This window comes from Scyliorhinus canicula, chromosome 1, assembly GCF_902713615.1.
Source record: "Scyliorhinus canicula chromosome 1, sScyCan1.1, whole genome shotgun sequence".
Classification (NCBI taxonomy): Eukaryota; Metazoa; Chordata; class Chondrichthyes; order Carcharhiniformes; family Scyliorhinidae; genus Scyliorhinus; species Scyliorhinus canicula.
In genome coordinates, this window is record NC_052146.1 from 146190095 (window position 1) to 146215880 (window position 25786).

Below are 25786 nucleotides of genomic sequence, written 5' to 3' on the forward strand. Positions count from 1 at the left end.
AGGGGGCAACAGAACACTACTAAAAAATCCATAAAGAACAGTAAGATAGATTATGAGAGTAAACTTGCTCAGAATATAAAAAGATAGTAAAAGTTTCTACAAATATGTAAAACAATAAAGAGTGGCTAAGGTAAATATTGGTCCTTTAGAGGATGAGAAGGGAGATTTAATAATGGGAGATGAGGACATGGCTGAGGCACTGAACAGGTTTTTTGGGTCGGTCTTCACAATGGAATACACAAATAACATTCCAGTGACTGATGGAAATGAGGCTGTGAGAGGTGAGGAACTTGAGATGATTGTTATCACTAAGGAGATAGTGATGGGCAAGCTAATGGGGCTAAAGGTAGACAAGTCTTTGTGCCCTGATGGAATGCATCCCAGACTGCGAAAAGAGATGGCTAGGGAAATTGCAAATGCACTTGTGATAATTTACCAAAGTTCACTAGACTCTGGGGCAGTCCCAGTGGATTGGAAATTAGCAAACGTGACACCACTGTTTTAAAAAGGAGGTAGGCAGAAAGTGGGTAATTCTCGGCCAGTTATTTTAACTTCGGTAGTAGGGAAGATGCTGGAATCTATCATCAAGAAAGAAATAGGGAGGCATCTGGATGGAAATTGTCCCATTGGGCAGATGCAGCATGGGTTCATAAAGGGCAGGTTAGTGGAATTTTTTGAGGACATTACCAGTGCGGTAGATAACGGGGAGCCAATGGATGTGGTAAATCTGGATTTCCAGAAAGCTTTTGACAAGGTGCCACACAAAAGGTTGCTGCATAAGATAAAGATGCATGGCATTAAGGATAAAGTAGTAGCATGGATAGAGGATTGGTTAATTAATAGAAAGCAAAGAGTGGGGATCAGTGTTGGGCCCACAATTGTTCACAATTTACATATATGATTTGGAGTTGGGGACCAAGGGCAATGTGTCCAAGTTTGCAGATGACACTAAGATGAGTGGTAAAGCAAAAAGTGCAGAGAGTACCTGAAGTCTGCAGAGGGATTTGGATAGGTTAAGTGAATGGGCAAGGGTCTGGCAGATGGAATACAATGTTGACAAATGTGAGGTTATCCATTTTTGTAGGAATCACAGCAAAAGAGATTATTAGTTATATGATTAAATATTAAAACATGCTGCTGTGCAGAGAGACCCGGGTGTGCTGGTGCATGAGTCGCAAAAAGTTGATTTACAGGTGCAACAGGTGATTAAGAAGGCAAATTGAGTTTTGTCCTTCATTACGAGAGGGGTGGAGTTTAATACTGGGGAGGTTATGCTGCAATTGTATAAGGTGTTAGTGAGGCCACACCTGGAGTATTGTGTTCAGTTTTGGTCTCCTTACCTGAGAAAGGATGTACTGGCACTGGAGGGTGCGCAGATGAGATTCACTAGGTTAATCCCAGAGTTGAAGGGGTTGGATTACGAAGAGAGGTTGAGTAGACTGGGACTGTACTCGTTGGAATTTAGAAGGATGCAGGGGGATCTTATAGAAGCATATAAACTTATGAAGGGAATAGATAGGATAGATGCGGGCAGGTTGTTTCCACTGGCGGGTGAAAGCAGAACTAGGGGGCATAGCTTCAAAATAAGGGGAAGTAGATTTAGGACTAAATTTAGGAGGAACTTCTTCACCTAAAGGGTTATGAATCTATGGAATTCCTTGCCCAGTGAAGCAGTTGAGGCTCCTTCATTAAATGTTTTTAAGCTAAAGATAGATAGTTTTTTGAAGAATAAAGGGATTAAGGGTTTTGGTGTTTGGGCCGGAAAGTGGAGCTGAGTCCACAAAAGATCAGCCATGATCTCATTTTTTTTTATAAATGTTTTTATTCAGTTTTCGTATTTTATATTGAACAAATTACAAATTGTTAGGAGAGAGAAAAAAAAACAAACAAAAACAAACACGCAAAAATTAACATACATATTTACAGGTAAGCATCTTCGTAGTAGTAACTGCGCCCCCCCCCCCCCCCCTCCCCCCCTCAACATGTTTATTTAGCTTGGTTTTGGGCCTTAGCTAGCCATCGAACCCCCGTAACGAACCTGTAGCCCCCCCCCCCCTCCCGCTACCTTCCCCCGACTATTCTTCCTCTTGTACATTGGCCACAAATAGGTCCCGGAACAGTTGCATGAATGGCTCCCACGTTCTGTGGAAGCCGTCGTCCGACCCTCGGATGGCAAATTTGATTTTCTCCATTTGGAGAGATTCCGAGAGGTCGGACAGCCAGCCCGCAGCTCTGGGCGGTGCTGCTGACCGCCAGCCAAACAGGATTCTACGGCGGGCGATCAGGGAGGCAAAGGCAAGGGCATCCGCCCTCCTCCCCAGGAATAGATCTGGCTGTTCTGAAACCCCGAAGACCGCCACTATCGGGCATGGCTCCACCCTCACTCCCACCACTTTGGACATTACCTCGAAGAAGGCTGTCCAGTACTCCACGAGTCTGGGGCAGGACCAGAACATGTGGGCGTGGTTGGCCGGGCCTCTTTGGCACCGTTCACATCTGTCTTCCACCTCCGGGAAGAACCTACTCATACGGGTTCTTGTTAAGTGGGCTCTATGTACCACTTTTAGTTGCGTCAGGCTGAGCCTTGCGCACGTGGAGGTGGAGTTGACCCTATGCAGTGCTTCGCTCCAGAGTCCCCACCCGTAGCCATGATCTCATTGAATGGCGGAGCAGGCTGTGGGACCAGATGGCCTACTGCTGCTCCTAGTTCTTATGTTCTTATGTTCTTGTCTCCCCCCCCCCCACCCACCCCCACACTCACCCCTCACCTCGGCCAGCCAGTTTCAGCAGGAGCTGGGTCAGAACTATTTCAGGAAGGCTTTGGAATTAAAATAGTCCAGACTTCACACTGAACTAACTGTTCACAGGGGTTTCTCACCCAAATCCAATTGTAATCTAGTATTAAAAAAATGACTATTCAAGCATCAATGATACATGTACATGACATCTCAACTTAGGGGTGATTTGTTCAAGTTCGTGGCCAGTCTCGCAGTAGTAAGCATTATATAAATCAGTAGAGTAGAAAGTTATGAAGTGATCGCTCTATGTTTATTAATTCATCATAATTTTGTAGTTCGGAGATACAGCAAAGTTCAATAGGTAACAAGTGCCTCCACAGGAACTTCTTCCAATTAAGCAACCAAAACTGAGACCTTGATGAATGACTTGATAAAGCCACATTTTATTATAATGGTTTCTTAATTACACCAGTGGATAGGTCAGCAATGAGTCAGTCTCAAGTGTTCTACTTGCAACTGAAGAACCTCAGGTTTAGTAACTGTCTGTTACCTGCACTGTGTTCATCTTTCCAATGTAAATAAAACTAACAACAGTAAAATACTGGTGTTTTTGTGATCACTGTTGCTATGAGAATATCCACAATACACAAACAGTGTTACGTGTCAAATATATTGCAACCTTGTAAGGAAGATGGTTACTGAATGGCATCCAGCCGAAGCTCTGAGCCCTGGTGCAAGTTCAAACAGAAGGCAGAGAAAATGATGGAGCAAAGGAGTAAGGAATGCAGTGGAAAAGTGTGGTATTGTCTGGCCAAGGAAACTGGCAACGAATTGAGTTCAAGATCTGTGATTTATCAAAAACATCAGCACAAATAAAGAGTTCAAACATGCAAAACAATCATTTGTTTATTGGGGTAAACTGTGAAAAACAGTTCTCGTTCCAGACTTAGTCAAAATGGAATGATTGTTAATCTGTGTTATTTGCTCTGTTTTGCCATTTAACTTGGAGTTTCCCATCACTTTAACAAAACAATGAAATTTGGGCACAGTTAGTGATTTTGTCAAGGCAGAATGCTGTTTTCGGAACTATAGCAGGGATTCCCAGAAATGATTGTTGAAAATTAATCTCTTGACTATTTTGTTTTAACCCGACTTTCTTTTTTTTTACAGAGGTTATGTGAATGTTGTGTGGGTCAAGAATATTCAGCGTTCCTTCGAAATTTATGAAGCTCTCCATACATGTGAGCCTGGTCACATATATTTTGAAGGAAAATGCATTCTCCATTTAATTCTTCACGTTATGAAGAAATAGGTCACACTACTCATTGGTGTCTTTTGCATGTTCCCAAACTCAGGGGAGATGGTCAAGTGGTGATAATGTCAATGGGCTAGAAATCCAGATTCCTCGGCTAAAGTTTTGCAAACAAGGAGTGTATTTCCACAATGGCAATTGGTGAAATTTAATGTTAATTAATGAATCTGGAACTGAAAGCCCGTCTTGTAATGGTGGCCGTAAAATTCTTTGTTGCCATAAAAGACTTTGTCATCCTTATCTAGTCTGGCCTGCTCCTGAGTAATTAGGACTCTTAACTACCCTCTGAAATGCTAAGCAAGCAACTCAGTTCAAAGGTAAATAGGGATGGGCAACAAATGCTGACCTTGCCAGCGATGCCCACATCCCATGAAAAAATAAATAAAACTTCTTGTAAGCTCCACTGAGGAAACAGCATAAAGTTCCACTAGAGTGATGTCTATGAGTAAAATTGTTGTCCACAGCTTACCAACCCTGGTCATGGTATCAATAGTGCCAAATTCAATGTCATGATGTGAAGCGGAAAGCATTGAGCAAAGTAATTGTCCCCAAGTTACCCCTAACTACTGGGTCTGAAGCACAAAATAAACTTAATTTATGTGAATTGAAATACGTTTGTAAATCTGTTACTTTATATCACAGAGAGACAGGAATAGAGTGAAATATGTTAAAATCAACCCGGTGCGGTGTTGGCTTTATTCACCATGGAGTGAATCAGACAAAAGGAAAGAAAATGCAAATCCTGCAGGCAACATGGTGTGAAATTGTTAACAACCACTTTCATGTTTTGCACTATTCAATCAGAATGGCAATACCTCACACTGGTTTAGTATGTGACGACAGTTTCAGAATTCTATCATTGGGCAGCAACAATAAAGTTCAAATGTTGCATTCAGTATGTGTCTGTCACACTTGAAACCATAAGATATAAAATCTGTCTCACACTAGCTTCATAAATAATCTTGATAAAATGAATCACCGTTGAATTAATGGTGCAAATCACTTGAAATATTACCAGAGACAGGAATTCCGCCAATCAGCATGAGATCGCATTCCTCAAAGCACCTTCAATGTACATAAACAGGGGCGTCCTGAAATGAAACCCCTTAAAACCAGATAGCTGGGATAACATTAGAATAGTTCTGCATTAGTTAGTGTAATGAGAATTGAGACTACTGATAGAAAGTATACCCAGTAGTCATTATTAACCATTGAACATGTATTTTTAGAACATAGCAGTAACACGCATTAAACTCTTGCTAAAAGCAGTGGCCACAATGCATGATGGAATTTAAGATAGCTAACTTGCCCATGTTTTTAAGACAAACAGAATCAGAGAGAAATAGTGTGGTCAGCAGTGACATAGTCAGCTCAGTAAGCAGTTCTTATCAGTGGCCCCGATATCCTGTCTCAGACAATCCATGGAAGAAAGAGGAACCAACTTCAACATCCTGCACCCAGACAAACAATGAGGTGGGTTGAATCTGGCTGAGATAAGCAACATGGGATGGGAACAAAACAAGACATAACGGATAAAGAGTCTTGGTGAACAACAGGCAGGATGGGGTTAAATCATGAGCTTATCATAGTGACCATGCTGCTTAAAGTAAACATCATTAGTCAAGATAAAATTGTCAGCTCCAAGGATTGGATCGAGTCCAACTGGGTTGGGCTATTGATTTTTGGAAATTTGTATAATTAGTGCACCAGAGCCAGTCTAAAGTAGAATGGTTTTGGCATTTATCAAAATCACTCTCCCTCGTACATTGATCAAGCTTGGAAAAATAAAGCCGTCTTAACCAGAGTCGATGTGTCTGCAGGTCTTTGTGTTTAGCTGAGCTACACAAAGAGGGAGGAACCCTACACAAAAGCCAGCTCAATACTCAGTCCTTGAAAACGCTCCTACGGTTCCAAGACATCCCGAGGTTATTCACAGGGTTAAACAAATCCAATGCCAAGCTACAGAAGGAGCTATTCTGCCAGATCACCAAACATTTGGTCAAAGAAGTAGGTTTTAAGATGTGTTTTAAGGGAAGAAAGAGAGGTTTAGAGAGGAAATTCCAGAACTTGGGCCGAAGCACCTGAAGCACAATAGTGGAGTGATGAAAATTGGGGTGCACAAGTCTCCAGAATTGGAGGAACAAAGAGATCTCGAGTGGTTGTAGGGTGGGAATGGACAGCAAAGACAGGGAGGGGTGAGCCCTGGAGGTACTTGAATGAGAATTTTAATGTCAAGGCACTGTTTAACTGGGAATCAAATGTAGGTGAGTGAGCATAGGCTCGATGAATGAACGGGTCTTGGTGTGAGTTAGGACATGGCAGCAGAGTATTAGATGAACTTAAGTTATAGAGAATGGAAATTGGGAGGCCAGATAGGAGTGCGTTGGGATATTGAATCTCGAGGTATAAAAGATCTGGTTGAGAGTTTCAGCAGCAGATGAGCTGAGGCAGGGACACAGTTGGCTGAGGCTATGAAGATGAAAATACACAGCCTTAGTGAAGGCCCAGATATCTGGTCAAATCACAGCTTGGTGTCAAACATAATACAAATGTTTTGAACTCTCTGTTTCCCTTAGAAAGTTGCCATGGCGATAGATAGAGTTGGTGACAAGGGTGCAGTTTGTGGCCGGAATAGAAATTAAATGCTGTGATATTCCCAATATTTCATTGCGGGCAATTTCTCGTATTAGATGTCAGGCATGCGTCTGATAAATTTGAGGCAGTGGAGGTTAAGGTAGTGTTGGGTGTTGTCAGAGTAAATATACTGGTGATGTCACCTTGGGGTGTCATGTAAATGAGAAATAGGAAGATACAGAGGATAAATCCTTGGAGCACAACAAAGTGATATGGTGCAGGTGTGGGCAGAGAAGACACTGCAAGTGATTCTCTAACTGGGGTGCTAACAATTGCACACAAAGATTCAAATCGGTACGAGAGGCTTTATTACAGTGAAATGCTTTTCCTTCGGCTGCAGTTGTAGAATGGCATCTCAGGGAAACTTATGAATATTTATACTGCTCCTTGTGGGCGGGACTAGCTGGCAGGGGCTTACCGGAAAACCTGTAATACAGGTACTGTCGTACATCCCCTAATGCAAGTAGATCACCACATTCACCTCCTGTAAAAAATGAGTCCTGCGGGGGTGACGTGAAACTATAATACATAAACGTGATCTATTTACAGAGGGGGGGGAAGAACCAAGTGTCCATCGGGCAACACGGTGCCCGGCACAGGTTGAGTCGGACCAGCGGTCGGATGTTCCGTTGTGCACGACGCAGCAGTGGTGGCGATGTCTACACAGGCGGTGTCGGCATCAACGGCGTAGGTGCTGGCTGTGTTGGTGCTGGCCAGTGGCGGAATGACTCCGGGAGCGAGCCAAAATCTTCCATGTCCTCTAGTGTGGGCAGGGGAACGAGGGATGGACCTGGTTGGGCTAAAGTCGGGGGTGCCGGGAAAAAGGAGGGTGGTGTTTGGATAGGGAGGAGTGTGGGCACGGGATCGGCACCCGAGGGAGCCAGGTCCCTGAGCGAGACTGTATCCTGGCGGCCGTCGGGGAACTCCACGTAGGCATATTGGGGGTTCGTGTGGAGCAGGCATACCCTGTCCACCAGAGGGTCTGCCTTGTGGAGTCTGACATGCCTACGAAGAAGGACCGGCCCTGGAGCTGCAAGCTAAGTCGGGAGCGACACCCCGGATGTAGACTTCCTAGGAAAGGCAAAAACACATTCATGGGGTGTGTTGTTAGTTACGGTGCACAGCAGTGACCGAATGGAATGGAGCGCGTCAGGGAGGACCTGCTGCCAGCGAGCGGCTGGGAGGTTCCTGGACCGTAGGGCCAGCTGGACAGCCCTCCATACCGTCCCGTTCTCCCTCTCTACCTGCCCGTTTCCCCGGGGGCTGTAGCTGGTCGTCCTGCTGGAGGCGATACCCCTGCTGAGCAGGAACTGACGCAGCTCATCGCTCATGAATGAGGATCCCCTGTCACTGTGGATATAGTCGGGGAAACCGAACAGAGCGAAAATGGAATCAAGGGCCTTGATGACGGTGGCAGACGTCATATCCGGGCATGGGATGGCGAAGGGAAACCTAGAGAACTCATCGACCACACTAAGGATATGTGTGTTGCGGTCGGTGGGGGAGGGGCTCTTTGAAATCCACGCTGAGGCGTTCAAAGGGGCGGGACGATTTCACCAGGCGCGCAAGGTCTGGCCTGTAGAAGTGCGGCTTGCACTCCGCACAGACCTGGCAGTCTCTGGTGACTGTCCATACTTCCTCGACGGAGTAGGGCAGATTGCGGGCTTTGATCAGATGGTACAACCGAGTGACCCCCAGGTGGCAAAGGCTCTCGTGCAAGGCACGGAGCTGGTTCACTTGTGCACTGGCACATGTACCTCGGGAGAGGGCGTCTGGGGGCTTGTTGAGCTTGCCGGGGCGATATAAGGTCTCGTAATTATAGATGGAGAGCTCAATTCTCCACCGCAAGATTTTGTTGTTTTTGATCTTGCCCCACTGCGTGTTGTTAAACATGAAGGCTACCGACCGTTGGTCAGTGAGGAGAGTGAATCTCCTGCTGGCCAGGTAATGCCTCCAGTGCCGCACCGCTTCAACGATTGCCTGGGCCTCCTTTTCAACAGAGGAATGTCAGATCTCAGAGGCATGGAGGGTGCGGGAAAAGAATGCCATGGGTCTGCCAGCCTGGTTTAGATTGATGGCAAGGGCGACATCTGAAGCGTCACTCTCTACTTGGAAGGGCAGTGTCTCGTCTACTGCGTGCATCCTGGCCTTGGCTATGTCTGAGCGAATACGATAGAAGGCCTGTTGTGCCTCGGCCGTGAGGGGAAATTGTGTGGGCTGGATCAGTGGGCGGGCCTTGTCCGCGTATTGTGGAACCCACTGGGCGTAGTAAGAAAAGAACCTCTGGCATCGTTTGAGAGCGTTGGGGCAGTGGGGGAGGGGGAGGTCCATGAGGGGGCGCCTGCGGTCGGGATCGGGCCCCAGTAGTCCGTTTTGGACTATGTAGCTGAGGATGGCTAAGCGGTCTGTGCTGAACACGCACTTCTCCTTGTTATAAGTGAGGATGAGGAGAGATGCGGTGTGGAGAAATTTTGCAAGGTTGGCGTCATGGTCCTGCTGGTCATGGCCGCAGATGGTGACATTGTCTAAGTACGGAAACGTGGCCCATAGTCCGTACCAGTCAACCATTCGGTCCATTCTTGCTGAAATACCGAGACCCCGTTAGTGACGCCGAAGGGAACCCTAAGAAGTTGATACAGTCGACTGTCCGCCTCGAAGGCAGTGTAGGAACGGTCTGATTTACGGATGGGAAGCTGGTGGTAGGCGGATTTCAGGTCAATTGTTGAGAAGACCCGGTACTGTGCAATCTGATTGACCATATCAGATATGCGAGGGAGGGGGTATGCGTCGAGCTGCGTGCACCGGTTGATGGTCTGGCTGTAGTCCATGACCATCCTGTGTTTCTCCCCAGTTTTAACCACTACCACTTGGACTCTCCAGGGACTGTTGCTGGCCTTGATAATACCCTCCTGAAGCAGCAGCTGGACTTCGGACCTGATGAAGGTCTTGTCCTGGGTGCTGTACCGTCTGCTCCTGGTGGTGACGGGCTTGCAATCTGCGGTCAGATTGGCAACGAGGGAGGGAGGGTCAACCTTGAGGGTCGTGAGGCCGAAAACAGTGAGGGGATGTAGGGGTCCGCCGAATTTGAGGGTGAGGCTCTGGAGGTTACATTGGAAGTCCAGGCCCAGTAAAAGTGTCGCACAGAGGTTGGGGAAAACGTACAGGCGGAAATGGTTTAATTCAACGCCCTGTACGGTGAGTTTGACCAGACAGAAGCCCCGGATCGGGACAGAGAGGGATCCGGAGGCCAGGGAGATCCGCTGGTTCACGGGATGGACCGCGAGGGAGCAGCGCCTTACCGTGTCCGGATGGATGAAACTGTCCGTGCTCCCAGAGTCGATGAGGCAGGAGGTCGCCTGGCCATTGATAAGCACCGTCATAGAAGCGGTGGCCAGGTTGCGAGGATGGGATTGGTCGAGCGTCATGGAGGTGAGTAGCAGGCGATTGACCAAAGAGTCCAACGAGTCCTATGAGTAGCGGCAGCGACCCGGGTGCCGTGGTCCAGTTCCGATGGGAGGACAAAATAGCGGTGTCTGGAGTACCTGTGGGGAAGAAGATGGCAGCGCCCATGCAGTGCACGTTGCAGGGGTGGGGCAAGATGGCGGCGACCATGGAGCGCACGTTGTGGGTTGGGGGCAAGATGGCGGCGACCATGAAACGCACATGGAGTCGGGGAAGGAAGATAGCGGCACCCAATGATCGCACGTGACCCAGGAGCAGCGGACAGCAGGGCCCATGGCGCGATCGGCTGAGGTGAGGGGGAGAGTTCAGGCGCGATAGCGGCAACTGCGTGGGCCTGACACACTGCTGCAAAGTGGCCTTTCTTGCCACAGGATTTGCAGGTCGTGGTGCGGGCCGGACAGCGCTGGCGGGGGTGCTTCTGCTGACCACAGAAGTAGCAGTGGGGACCCCCAGGGTTTGCGGTGCGGCGAGCAGCGCAGGTGTACTGCGCGGGAGCAGCCCCAGTCGGGGGGGTCGGTTGCAGGGTCCACGAGGGGTAGGGTGGGTGGGCCGCGCGGCGGGAGGGGTAGGATTGCAAATTACAGGAAGCAGCCGTCATTCAGAGCGCTAAAGTCTTTGTTGCCGCAAGATTGATAGCTGCCCCTTCCAGCAGTCGTTGCCGGATGGGGTCCGTTGCAATACCCGTCACAAAGTCATCCCGCATGAGGAGATTTGAATGTTCCGTGGCCGAGACGGCCTGGCAGTCACAGTCCCGTACTAGAGGGATAAGGCCCCGCCAGAAGTCCTCAATCGACTCAGCCGGTTGCTGAACGTGAGTGGCGAGTACATGTCTCGCAAACAGAGTGTTCGTCGACTGTGCGTAATTCTCTTTGAGAAGTTCCATGGCTCGGGCGTATTTAGACGCGTCCTGAATCGGCGGGAACACGCTGGAGCTCAACCTTGAGTACAGGAGTTGTACCTTCTGAGCCTCCGATGGTTCAGGGTCCGCTGAGGTGATGTAGGCCTCGAAAACAGCCAGCCAGTGGTTAAAGTCTTTCCTGGCGTGCGGCGACTGCGGATCCAGCTGCAGGCGATCGGGCTTAATTCTGATGTCCATGATGTTGGAAAATCTCACTGTAATTAATTGTGGCACTAACAATTGCACACAAAGATTCAAATCAGTACAAGAGAGGCTTTATTACTGTGAGATGCTATTCCTTCGGCTGCAGCTATAGAATGGCATCTCAGGGAAACTTATGAATATTTATACTGCTCCCTGTGGGCGGAGCTAGCCGGCAGGGGCTTACCGGAAAACCTGTAATACAGGTACTGTCGTACATCCCCTAATGCAAGCACACACATATATATACAGTGGTAGATCACCACACTAACTATGACTGGATAGGTAAGAATGTAACCAGGCAAGCACTGTCCCACCCAGTTGGATAAAGTTTGAGAGATGCTGAAAAACTTTGATAGAGTTGCCAATCCTCCAGCAATGGCTGGTGGTCTAAAGGAATTGGCATCAAACTCCCAGTGCCAAATAGATCTTTCCAGGAGATTTTAAAACAACATTTTAAACAAATCTTTCCCACGATTAGGTATCAGAAACCAGCGAGAAGGGGAAAGAAACAATTCCCATCATCACGAGGCATTATCATTCAGTTACATCCCCTCTCGTGCAACAAACTCCCATCAGAAGTGACATCCCAGAGGAACCAGCTTCCTGTAAAGAGTCTGCAATGTCCTCCGGTTTCCCTGGAGACATGGGGGTCTCCTAGAGCCCATGGTCGGCAATTGTGATCAGCAGGCGTGGATAGTTGATCTCCAAAGGCTACAAGTCCACATCCAGCCCGGAGGCTCATGTTGTCAGGAAACCACTGGCAGTCATTGACTTGTTTTGGCTTTCCAGACGAAAGGTCAGGTGAGCGCTGGCGGTGGTCGGTTTTCCCCTCCCGGAGGGGGCATTGCTCCTTATGACCCTTCCGGCTCCATGTCGTCTGATAGAGAATAAGTCCTCTGTGGTGACCTTCGGCCTGTGCCAGGAAGTTGAAAAGGGGTGAAAAGTTGCTACTGGTCAAATGGCACAGCAAGTTGTCTCCCAAGACAAACCCAACAGTCCATTCCAAGACATCTCATGCTCTTGAATTTGGGTAAAATTCAACAGGCAGAGAAAACGTCCACCAAAAATATCCTATCTTTTTATTCACACACAGCGAAAACTAATAACTTGAAACATCAACGAGGGAGAAAATGATTCATTGTTTGCATTAGGTCATAAACTCGTCATTAAATAATTTCTCCTGCATTCTCCTCAGAGATGTCACCTGCAGAACACGCTCACACCATGCCATGGTTTTCCATGACATCACTTCCACCGACATCTCCCAGAATATGCCCAGTCAGAGTTGGCAACACCAGTGAACAATGAATGATAGTTTATCACTATTACAGTCACATTGGACTCTGCATTGGTCAGTGACGAAGTATAATGACTTCCTATCAAGCAGACTTGAGAACTTGAAGAATAAGCAGTACAAATAAAAGTTATCAACTGGCAAGGATGAGGAAGAAAATCAATGAAACGGCTCAGAATGTTCTTGGAAGATGCTTTCGGCCGCCATTTTCCTTTCTTGGTAACGAAAGAAAGAGAGCTGTAAAAGGTGAACTAGTAGCATTATATTCGTAAAGAAGAGAAAAATATTGAAAAAAATATTAAACTATCACACAGTTATCTCTTCTGATTTTGGAAGTATGCTCATCAACATTTCCCACTGACCTTCTGTCCTTCTCTCAGCCCAAGGCTTGTGGTTGCTTTTTCCATACCTATCACTGCACGAAAAAACAGCGATGAGCCACAATCAGGTGTGTGTTACAGTTCACTCAGGGAATCCGGGTGGCTGAGGCAACATGCAATTTAACATACATGTTCTCGGCTGGAGCTATGGACAGTGATGGCGGAGGCTTCGATTTCTTCCCGTCATGTGGCTGACCAAGGAATCTCTCCCTCTCTTCCTACCTGCCATGGGTGTAGTTTGGAAAGATTTGCAAGTTAATACTCAACCTGGGGTGGAACTCAAACCCAGAGCTTCTAGCCCAGAGGCAGGGATGCGCCAAAAGACAGCCAAGCAACAGCCTATATTTTCCAGAAAGCACCAAGTGTGCAGACATTGTGCGGCCAACAGACTTCCTTTGAGGTTTAATGAACACCCACCACGTTTTGGAATGGAAGCACGTAACAAACCAAAATTGTTTTATTGATGGATAATAAGAATACTCACGGTTGTTGTTTTATTGTGTGAAAAAGTTGCAATTTAATGCCAATGGCTCTTCACTCAAAGATTTACAGCATTAGATAGATAGATAGATAAATAGATAGATAGAGAAACACAGCACAGAACAGGCCCTTCGGCCCACGATGTTGCGCCAAACTTTTGTCCTAGGTTAATCATAGAATTTTGGACAATTTTTCATGGCCAATCCACCCAACCTGCACATCTTTGGTCTGTGGGAGGAAACCGGAGTACCCGGAGGAAACCCACGCAGTCACGGGGAGGATGTGCAGACTCCACACAGACAGCGACCCAAGTCGAAATCGAACTTGGGACCCTGCAGCTGTGAAGCAATTGTGCTATCCACAATGCTACCGTGCTGCCCTTAAGAAGTTAACCTACACTCCATTATTCTACCCTAATCCATGTACCTATCCAATAGCCGCTTGAAGGTCCCTAATTTTTCCGACTGGATTACAATCCAGAGAAACCATAATTAGTGAATAGATTAAATATGTCTCCAATTTTTCTTCATATTGTTAAGAAAATAAAAGTACATTTGAGGGATTTATATTTGTATTGGCAAACAAAGGTATAGTTTTACGTGGATTTAATTTTATGTTACTGCGACTGGAAGGGTAAAACTTATAGTTAGATTCATGCTGAACAAATGTGTATGGGTGGGGGTTGGTTTCAGTTCTAACTGTGATTATATTGTGCTTTGGGGGGGTTGGCGTGAATACTAAATAAACCAGTTGCTTGGAAGTGCCCCCAACCCCTCACCCCAAGTGTCATTCCACCTGGTTCCCGTTGTGGGGACCAGTGCTAAACTGAACTGAGCTGGGGTCTCCTCGACGAGATCCTGGAAGCCAGTTCAATCTGGCATCAGCTGGTTAAGTGAGTTTATAAACTCACTTAGCTCTGCAAGTCTGGGTCCCCCCCAATCGTGGGTGGATCGCAACGACTTGCGAGATCACGTCACGACCATTGAGAATCTTGGGAGAGGCCTCTCCTGGGATCTAATGGCCACGTCCCTTCCCGATTCCGACGGGACGCAGCTGGTAAATCATGTCCCCTCTCTCCACTACAGCCTCCATTTTGCCTCTCTGCTGTATTAGCTGTTTCTTATACCTGCCAGATTACTTTACTCTAGTCATTGGTTTTATGCCTGCAATGTTTTATTTTTAAACATTTATACCTCATAAAAGATTTGACACCACTGTGTTTTGCTAGCCTGCTCTTTAAGTGTAGTTAAGCTATGTTAATTTCAACCTCAAGGCTTGGCAAAGCAATTTTTCTTAACAGGCACCTGATTTATTGAGTTTTGAGCTTCTGGAGAAAGCAAAGTATTCTAATGAGCGATTTTATTGTGAGCAAGTCTGTAATAATGAGGCTCCAGTGGAGAAAAAAACTGGCGGGCACCGAGGGGAGCTAAGGCACTTCACTTGTGTACAGGAAGGAGTGTGCTCGGTAAATCATCGCAAGGTTCTGTCGAGTACCTCATAACAGCTGGTATAGGTTCAACATTGACCTTGGAGCAAGTCATTGCATAACATTCCAAGTAGAGCTAAAGGATGAAAATATGAACTGAATTACAAGAAAAAAATTACATTTATTAACAAGAATTCCAAAAGTTTAATACCACAGCCCTGCTCATCAAGCTTTGAGACAAGGCTCCACAAACGGTTCCATGCAATTGTGTTAATGGTATGGATTTAACAATTCAGCACATTGACTACTCTCCTCCAACAGCTTAAAGGGGCCCTGTCTTCAGGGGGAATTAAAAACATTTGCAAATGTTTATTTTCTGTTTCTAGTCTTGCAGCTCATTAATAGAAGTCATGTTTATTGTCATCAAATGGATGAAGTCTTGACAGAAGTGAAGGACAAATACTTCTGGTCCTTCCCAAATGAAGATTTACTGAATGCTTTTTTCAGAATTTCACCTCACAATCTAGTGAAACACAGAGAATTCATCTCATCAATTATGGCGAACGGTATGGAAAATATTGATCAAGTGACATTAGCTGGCGCTGGTTCTTGTAGATGTGTCTTCCTAAGAAAGGTCGTCACTATTCTCGGGAATTGAATGGTAACTGAAGTATTCCGAAGGCATCATTACACATCTTGTTCTGAATGATATTACACACAGATAAATATTTCACTCACATAATTACTTCACACAACATTGAGACCACGTGGCAACCTGTTCAATCAGTTAGACTATCAATGGTTTTAAATAAAAGATAGAACTAGCATTTGTATAGCACCTCCTGCCTTCAGGTGATTTAAAAGCACTTAGAACCAATTCAGTACTTTTGAAATGTAGTCACTGTTGCAATACAGGAAACACAGCAGCAACTGGTATACAGCAAGGTCCCACGAACAGCAAAGCGACAATCACCAGTTTACCTATTAAAATTATGATTGAGGGTGAAATCATGAATAGGAAACCAGAGACAATGGGCAGGATGTTCCAGCTGTTCGATGCCAACCCCCTGTGATTGATTCCCGGCAGTGGGGCAGACGAGCCAGCCAAAAGCCCGTAGACTTTGATGAGACTGGAAGATGCCGACGCAGAGAAACCTGCTGAGGGGAGTAGGTGCGGGGTGGGGCAGGGTGGAGTGGTGGTGGGGGGGGGGGGGGGGCGGGGGAATAAGGAGTCCCAGCTTGTGTCTCTGCTTTAACATGGAATCTTTTACTCCCACCTGAGGGGCAGATTGAGGCTGTGGTGAACCACTGTGCACCTGTATTAGGGGATGTACGGTAGGACCTGCACTACAGGTTCGCCAGTAGCCCCTGCCGGCGAGCTCCACCCACAAGGAGCCGTATAAATATGCGTGTCCTCCTCCTGATCAGACATTTCGCCAGCTGCAGTAAGAGGCCACGCAACTGACTGTAATAAAGCCACAGTTGTACCAATCTGAGTCTTTCATGCAATTGATCGTGCATCAGAGGCCTTCACAAGGATTCACATGAAATTTTCCCAAATTGCATAAAGTCCATTTTGCACGACAGACACCAATTTAGTCTTGGTTCCAGTCATGAACTAACGGACTTTATAAAGTTTCAAATCCAAGGGCCTGGAATTCGTCATATCTTAAGTTATTGGCTGATCCATCTGTGCACTTTTAGCTTCTGTTACAGCAATGACTGGCGTTCAAAAAACTGAACTTTATCTGTATTGTAATCTTGGTGTTTTGTTACCATGCGTGTATTTTTACCTTGTATTTTTTGTCAAGTTGTTCTATCTTTTGCGTATCAGAGGAAATCACAGCAGTCATGCCAGAAGCATTGAGAAGCAATTCCCATAGTGCGCTTCAATTTTCAGGATCTAGTATTCTTTTTATAATAAACTACATATGTCCCATATAAAAGGATCAAAACGAAAAGCCAAAGCTGCACCACATGCCCATGCTGTCACGATACTGCACTTTTGTAATCAGAGTTCAGTTGCAGTCCTTCTCCTGCTCCCCAGCAAAAGGTTAGCCATGCCATCAAATAGAGCCATGAAGCTGAGCACAGTTTTATTTCTCACTCGCTGTGGGGAAACAACCACATAACCCAAAGCCCAGTTAACTCTTGGTGCCCATTTGATGTTATTTCAAGGTCATCTTTTCACATTGAATGGCATAATAGAGTGCAGCAAGAAAGGTAATTGTTACAACGTTAGGCAACGCAGAAATAGATAGTAATGGCTGTTTAAAGAATAATAAAGTCTGGAGAATCTGTGCTGGGGTGCAAAGGAGCAATAACACACACTTAGCAGCTTGCGATCACCTCGTCACTTAGAACATAGAACATAGAACAGTACAGCACAGAACAGGCCCTTCGGCCCTCAATGTTGTGCCGAGCCATGATCACCCTACTCAAACCCACGTATCCACCCTATACCCGTAACCCAACAACCCCCCCCCCCCTTAACCTTACTTTTTATTAGGACACTACGGGCAATTTAGCGGCCAATCCACCTAACCCGCACATCTTTGGACTGTGGGAGGAAACCGGAGCACCCGGAGGAAACCCACGCACACAGGGGGAGGACGTGCAGACTCCACACAGACAGCGACCCAGCCAGGAATCGAACCTGGGACCCTGGAGCTGTGAAGCATTTATGCTAACCACCATGCTACCCTGCTGCCCCTTGATCTTCCTTTATGCACAAGGGACACTGGGATAGAAACTGGATTTTGTTGTATCTATTTCAATTCTGTAAAGCAGGTGGAGGAAAGGACAATTTTGGAAACCAGTGTTGAGTGTATCAAGGATGACTGAAAAATGTCCAACCTGATATTGGATCGGATCATTTTATCAGGCATCCAATTAAAACAGGCTTTATGTCCCTCAGGGAAATTGAGGTGACTGGGCAATGCACAGCCAGCAGCCACCTCCAAAAGCTGAAGTATTTTTTTGTTTTATGTGATACCTGGAGTGCTCCTCCTTTCAAAAAATGAGTGAGCTGCTGATGCCTGTAGCTCCTCCACAGGTAGTGCACTCATCTTGGCTGACATCAGGGCACCAGTATTATGCACCATATGTATTGAGGTGCAGTTATAGCAACCCTTACGTGCTTGCAGAAACATCAACCTCACCTAGTTACATCAATAGTACAACTGACCATGAAAGAATGAATCAGAAATTGGGATTTTTGATATAAGTGATTTCATGTTGTGGGGTTTGCACAGATTTTAGGTTTCCTTTTAACATTTGCAAATGTCTAAATTTCAACAGCCCAGCATGTGTCATCAGAATTTCCCAAAAAGTTTGACCTTCACCCTAATTACAAAAGCAAGTATGTTGTGCAAGCCTATTAGAGAGTGCAAGAGCCGAACTGGGGAAAATGTTTTCTCATCAACATCCCAGTGACCAATGCAACTTTCCATATCATTTCTTCTCATGTGGAGGGCAGGCCATTCTTCGTCATCCCAAGAGGCAGTGACATATTTACGTGAACTATTGATGAGCGAGGAAGGCCCATAGCTTCAATCCAGTGTAGGAGCAAATACATTGTTTGAAGTGCTCATAATATTTTGATTCCAAACTTTGAAGGTGTACTTTTACATTGCGCAGTTTCGTAACCTGAAGCCCTAATCTGTTTTTCTTTACATAAATTCATTGAATGTATGCTGTGCCCATGCTAAGACTATTTATTTTTCACTTAAGGATGAGGTTTCAGAGGTTTGGGAAGAAAATGAACCAAATTAATAATGGAGAATGTCACATTTGCCTACATAGAGCCCCCAGAGTCAGCTTCAAGCATTTCTAGGTCAGTTACAGCAAAATTCAGAGGCAAAGCGAAGCTTCCTGTCTCTGTCTTAACAATGTGGGTCAGCTTCAACTTCAGAATGTTCTACTGCAACAATGTGGTATTTCTCTACTTCGCACATCAGCATCTTGTGCCCATTCCTGCCAAATATTTTAATTAAACCCAGAATAAACTGTTGTGTTAAAGGGCGGCACTAAAGACTTACTAAAAAAGAGGCCCAATTCCTTGGAGCAGCCAGATATGGTAGGCTGTGGAAACACTGACCTCGGAAAGCTTCACTTTTTAATAAGGATAATAGCAGTTGCGATTCACAACAATCTTACCATTGAAACATTGTTCATACCTTTCGTATTCAAGGAAGTCATTTGGCCTATCATGCATGTGTCAGCTCTTCATACGAGCCATTGGATTAGTCCTACTCTTCTGCACTTGCCCCATTGCACCATTTTTCCCCTTACAAATCTAAATGCTACAATTCTAAAGCAGGTAGCTGTTGGGATATTGGACGCGCTCAATGCATGTTGAAAACTCCCTTGGATTCTACAGATTGGAAAACAGCAAATGTTCTACTCAGAGAGGAGGAAGGTAGAAAATGGGAAATTACAAGGAAGTTCGCCTGACATCAGTCTTAGGAAAAATGTTGGCATTTACTATTAAGTAAATGGTAACTGGTCACTTAGAAAAGCACAATCTGATTGGGCTGATAGGGAGAGATGGCATTGCAGCGGTAATATGCCCAAACTAGTAATCCAGAGGCCCAAGCTATTGCTCTGGGGACATGGGTTCAAATCGCATCACAGCAGCTAGTGGAATTTAAATTTAATTAATAAAACAAAACTCTTGAATTCAGAGATCATCTCCGTAATGAAGACCACATGAATCCATTGTTGTAAAAACCCATCTGGTTCAATAATGCCCTTTAGGGAAGGAAATCTGTCGTCCTTACCTGGTCTGGCCCACATGTGACTCCAGATCCACAGCAACGTGGTTTCTCGCCAGCCACTCAGTTCAAGGGCAATTAGAGATGGGCAACAAATGCGGGCCTTGCCAGTGAAGCCCACATCCCACGAAACATAAATATCAATGTAATTTTATGAAAGGGCAATCCTGTTTGACAAATATATTGGACCTTAATGAAGGTCTAGCAGCGTAGATAAAGGTAAACCAATGGATGTAATATAAGAACATAAGAACTAGGAGCAGGAGTAGGCCATCTGGCCCCTCGAGCCTGCTCCGCCATTCAATGAGATCATGGCTGATCTTTTGTGGACTCAGCTCCACTTTCCGGCCCGAACACCATAACCCTTAATCCCTTTATTCTTCAAAAAACTATCTATCTTTACCTTAAAAACATGTAATGAAGGAGCCTCAACTGCTTCACTGGGCAAGGAATTCCATAGATTCACAACCCTTTGGGTGAAGAAGTTCCTCCTAAACTCAGTTCTAAATCTACTTCCCCTTATTTTGAGGCTATGCCCCCTAGTTCTGCTGTCACCCGCCAGTGGAAACAACCTGCCCGCATCTATCCTATCTATTCCGTTCATAATTTTAAATGTTTCTATGGATTATATATGGATTTCCAAAAAACATTAGATAAGATGCCACATAGATGGGTTGTTACAGCATAACGATTCATGGGATTGGGTTTTTATTAGCAAGTGCAGAGGATTTTTTAAAGGACAGAAAATAGAGAGTAGAAATATTATTAGTCTAGTAAGCTGTTACTGATGGGCTACTGCAGGGATCAGTGATGGGCTACTGCAGGGATCAGTGCTTGTGTCTCAATTATTTACGAACAATGTTAATGACTATAATAATGTCATCAGGAAAATGTATCCAAGGTTTACTGATCATACAAAGCTAGCTGAGAAAACAGGTTGTGAGGTGGACACAAGGGGTGAAATTCTCCCAGGCCTTTGCTGGTATCTTTGATGGTGGGCATGGAGGGCAAATATGGCAGGAGGCCCAGAAAGAGCACTCATGCAAGTGTGGGATTTACAATGATATCTTCTGCCAGAAATCCCACCAGAGGCATGCATGAACCTCACTTGCAGCCAGTTAATGGGATGCAGATGAACCTCCCCACCCCCCAGCCCTCACCCCATCCCCAGGTCAGATTATCTGCGATGTCGGTGAGAAAACACACCGGCATGAACTAAGTGGAATGCAGACGTCGGGACTCATCTGAGCAATGCCTAGGGTTGTCTCCCGAGTTCGGGAAGGAGGTAGCCTGCAGCCCTGAACCCTGGAACACCACAAAAGCAGGTCAGATGTGCATCTGCAGGTAGAGTTTCATGATTTAGTGTACTGGAGGAGGTCCATCTTACAGCTTGAGAATGTTCTTGAAGATCCATCTTCCTATCTCAGAGTGCTCCCAGAGATTTTTTTATGTTCATCTCATGGGATGTGGCCATCTCTGGCTAGGCCAGCATTTATTGTCCTTTCCTAGTTAGCTTAAGAAGGTGGTGGTGAGCTGACTCTTGAACGACTGCAGTCCATGTGATGTAGGTACATCCACAGTGCTGTTAGGGAAGCAATTCCAGGATTTTGATCCAGTGACAGTGAGGAACAGCCACTATATTTCTATGTCAAGATGGTGAGTGACTTGAAGGGGAACCTCCATTTTCAGGCTGTCCACCTTCTTTCTTTAATGATGGTTCAGTGATGTCGGCCGCCTTTTCAATATGGTACTCAGACACCACAGTGGACGACGCACCACCCAGGCCTTCCGCACCACTGAGTACAGCATAAAACACCTGGGTGCATAATTAATAAAGCCAGGGTTCGGAAATTTGACATGTTTTCCTGCCAGCCTCTCCATCGGGAAATATCCCGCGTTCCCGCCCGTGGCTCTTAAGTCCAAAAATGAAGGAACTTTGCCCAAAGAATCTACAAAGGGGTATGGGCAGGTGAAGAGAGAAGTAAAGAGGGTAACTGGAGGATTGCAAAATGGGGAAATCTGAAGTTAGTCACTTTGAAAATAAGAATCGATCTATAGGTGTATTTAAAGACAGGGCAACAATTAAACATTGGTGTTCGGAGGGTTTGGTGTACTTCTACACAAAATAATGGAATTTAACATTTAGGTACAGCAAGCATTTAGGAAATCAAATAATCTGTCGATCTTTATTGCAAGTGGATTGTGGAGTACCAGAGTAAGGGAATTTTTTCAAAATTGTACTGGGCTTTGCTGAAATAATGTATCCAATTTTGGCTCCTGTGCCAAAGAAAGCTTGCATTTGACTTAGAGACAGTACAATGAAGGTTCACTGGACACATTCCTGGGTTGTGAGGCTGAGGAGATATTGAGTAGAATAGGCCTATACTTTTTAGAGTTCAGAAGAATGAGACATAATCTCATTGAAACATGTAAGCTTCGAAGAGAGTTTAGCAAGGTATATAAGAAAGCTGATTCCGCCTGGCCAGAGAGTCTGGAACGAGGAGGAATAGTTTCAGGATAAAACGTTGATTATTTAGGTTTGAGATAAGAAGGATTTCTACACTCAGGGGGTTGATAATTTTGATAATTCTCTACCCCAGCTGTGGATGGTTATTTGTTGAGTATTTTCAAGGCTGAGAAAGATACATTTGAACAAAGCCCTTTGAGATTGCAGAACTAAAAAAGGTCCCACAGGGTTTGAAATATGGTAAGGCAGCAGGACATGACAATATCACGGCAGCATTTATGAAACACCTGGGGCCCCATGCTCTTGGCTGGCTGACCAAATTCCACAGGATGGTCATAAATTCCGACCCCATTCTAAAGAAATGGTGGGCTGCAAAAGTCATTGCTATACCAAAACATGAAAAACACCCCATACTTGCAGTTAACCCCTTCTCCTTGAACGCCTCATCCCAAATTATTGAGCATTGACGTCCCCCTGCTTCCCGCCTCCCCCCCCCCCCGCCCAAAACGTACATGGAAAAAGCAAACTAAAAGACTCCCCAAGGCTCAGTACTAACTCCAATCTTGTTCGACTCTACGCAAATGGTCTTCTGAAAACTACTCCCGAAAATTCATACATGCCAACGACATCTCCCGACTTTGACACCTTGGACCGGACCCTAAACAAGCACTTGTCAAAACGTGAACACTACTGGCACACATGGTTACTCAAGCTAAGCCCTGCAGAAACAGTATCCAGCTTATCCCATCTTTACAATGCAAAAGCCAATAAAGAGCTTAACATCTAACCGAATGACTGCAAGATAAAGCACCACCCAACTCTCGCATACCTTGGAGTGCCCTTAGATAGGACATTGACCATCTAGAAACATCGGAAAACAACTGCAGCCAAGGTCAAGCCCAGAAACAACTTAATTGCCAAACTAGCCGGTGTAACAAGTAAAGAGTTAATTATTACATCTCAGTGCGCCACCCGTTCCCAGTATAAATATAAGAACTCAGGGAATTTTGGGTAGTCAGTTGAGTGTTAGCAGCAGAGAAAGATAGATCACAGACTAGTTAAGACTAGGTAGAAGCAGCATGTGTAGTTCATTAGTTATTACTTTAACATAGATTACTTTATTCATAGTTATAGTCCTGTGGAGTGTGCAAACTCAATATAAATTAATCGGTATTCAATAAACCAGTTTTGCTTTAAGTTAGAGATTGGTGGTTTCTTTATAATCACACCATTAGACCATCCTGAATTATGAACTAAAGGGTGACGATATATTATCAAAGAGTAATACAACAGCCGGCTCAACTTGGGAGGCTGCTACCACCACCCTCCAAACCTCAGCACTCGCACTCTCATGCTCAGCGGTAGGGTATTGCGCCCCTGTTTGTTCAGGATCATCACATGCACACACAGATGAGACCTAGCTGAATGCTACCATGCATATCATAACTGGAAAACTACACTCAACATGACTCCCTTGACTCCCTGTCCTGGAAACATTGCTGACTTGCAATAACCCACAAAATGAGAGACAAAGTTTGCAATGCCCCCACCTGCCACTTCATGCTGATCTATTCAGCCCACCCAAGCTACGACTGCCATCAAGAAGGACAATCTGGAAAATTCCTCCCACACAGGACTTTGACGCAAATTCCATCTGGATAAATGCATGGGAATCATTGGACATGACAAGTTAGCACCTGGTCTCAAGCACAACCCAGCAACTGCTTGGTTTTAACCTTCCAGGGAAAGTGTGGTCCACACTTAACAGGTTCAGGACCGGCCATGGGCTCTGCTTGGCCAACCTCCACAATGGGGCAATAGTGTCAGCCCCCTATGTGCCCGTGGGCGAGAGCAAATTATGCACCACATCATAGAAGAACATCCAATCCACAGGCTCAGCAGAGACCTATCTGGACTCAATATATCAGGTCCAGCAGAAACTACCCCTGCCATCTAGAAGGACAAGAGCAACAGATATCTGGGAACACCACCATCTGGAGGATCCAATCCAAGTAACTCACCAGCCTGACTTGGAACTATATCTAATAATAATAATCTTTATTAGTGTCACAAGTAGGCTTACATTAACATGGCAATGAAGTTACTGTGAAAATCCCCTCGTCGCCACACTCCGGCGCCTGTTCAGATACACTGAGGGAGAATTCAGAACGTCCAGTTCACCTAACAAGCACATCTTTCAGGAATTGTGGGAGGAAACCGGAGTACCCGGAGGAAAGTCACGCAGACACGGGGAGAACGTGCAGATTCCACACAGTGACCCAAGCTGGAAATCGAACCAGGGTCCCTGACGCAGTGGAGTAACAGTGCTAACCACTGTGCTCCCATGTTGCCCATATCGTCGCTGCTTCATGTTGCTGGGTCAAAATCCTGGAAATCCATCCCTAATTGCACAGTGGGTGCATCTACATCACATGTACTGCAGCGGTTCAAGCAGGCAGCTCACCACAATATTCTTGATGGCAGTCGTAGCTTGGGTGGGCTGAATAGATGAGCATGAAGTGGCAGGTGGGGGCATAATATTCTCAAGGGCAATTAGGGATGGGCATCACCTGCTGGCATAGCCAGCTAAGCCTACATCCCTTAAAAACATTTTAAAAGGTGGGGAGCTGAACATTCCTCGCCCAGACTTCTATCCCAAGTCTGCTCAGAAATATGCACCACAGCAGCTCCAGAGCCCTTCCAGTGCAGGGCTGCAGTGTCAGTGGAAGAGAAGCCACACTTCTTTTTTACGGCACTAGCTGCCTAAACATTGTCATTTTAAAGGGTTCAGCCACTTTGAGAAGACAGGGGGGAAAGTAAATATGTACGGTAAGTTGGTGAAGGGATGGGGGGTGTGGTGGGGTTGGGGGGTGACGATCAGGTGATTGGAGGTAATCAGAGAAGTGGGAGGGTAGTTGAGAAGATGAGTGTGGTCGCATATTAGTCAGAGAGGAGTGGGGAATAATCGATGGGTGGGAGTGCAGTTGGAGGTTTGGAAAGGTTATTCCCAAGAGTGTAGTTGAGGGATTGGGAATGGTAGTCAGGGGGGCGGATAGTTACCCAGGAGTTAAAAGTAGTTTTAATCCTGCTAACATTTCCAAGGTTACTTTTCTGCTAAGAGATTCTGAACAATCTGAAGTCTCCAATTTAAATTGCAGTATTGGATGGTTCATAGAACATAGAACATATAGTGCAGAAGGAGGCCCTATTCCTGTAACCCAATCACCTCTCCTAACCTTTTTGCTCACTAAGGGCAATTTATCATGGCCAATCCACCTAACCTGCATGTCTTTGGGAGGAAACCGGAGCACCCGGAGGAAACTCACGCAGACACGGGGAGAACGTGCACACTCCGCACAGTCACCCAGCGGGGAATCGAACCTGGGATCCTGCCGTTGTGAAGCCACAGTGCTATCCACTTGTGCTACCGTGCTGCCCTAGTGCAGGGCAGCTGCCCATCGGAAGTTTAAACTTCCCAGACAATTGAAATGAAATGAAAATCGCTTATTGTCACGAGTAGGCTTCAATGAAGTTACTGTGAAAAGCCCCTAGTCGCCACATTCCAGCGCCTGTCCGGGGAGGCTGGTACAGGAATTGAACTGTGCTGCTGGCCTGCTTGGTCTTCTTTAAAAGCCAACGATTTACCCGAGTGAGCTAAACCAGCCCCTGCAATTGCCATGCAGTCTTTGTTTGGGGTTGTCTCCAGTGCATCTTCT

At 45.8% G+C, this 25786-nt stretch overlaps 1 protein-coding gene across 3 annotated transcripts in view; it reads right to left on the bottom strand.

Annotated features, from left to right (window-relative positions):
* Window positions 1–25786, bottom strand: part of rspo1 (R-spondin 1) — a 216957-nt gene that overhangs the window by 125453 nt on the left and 65718 nt on the right. The window lies entirely within an intron of this gene.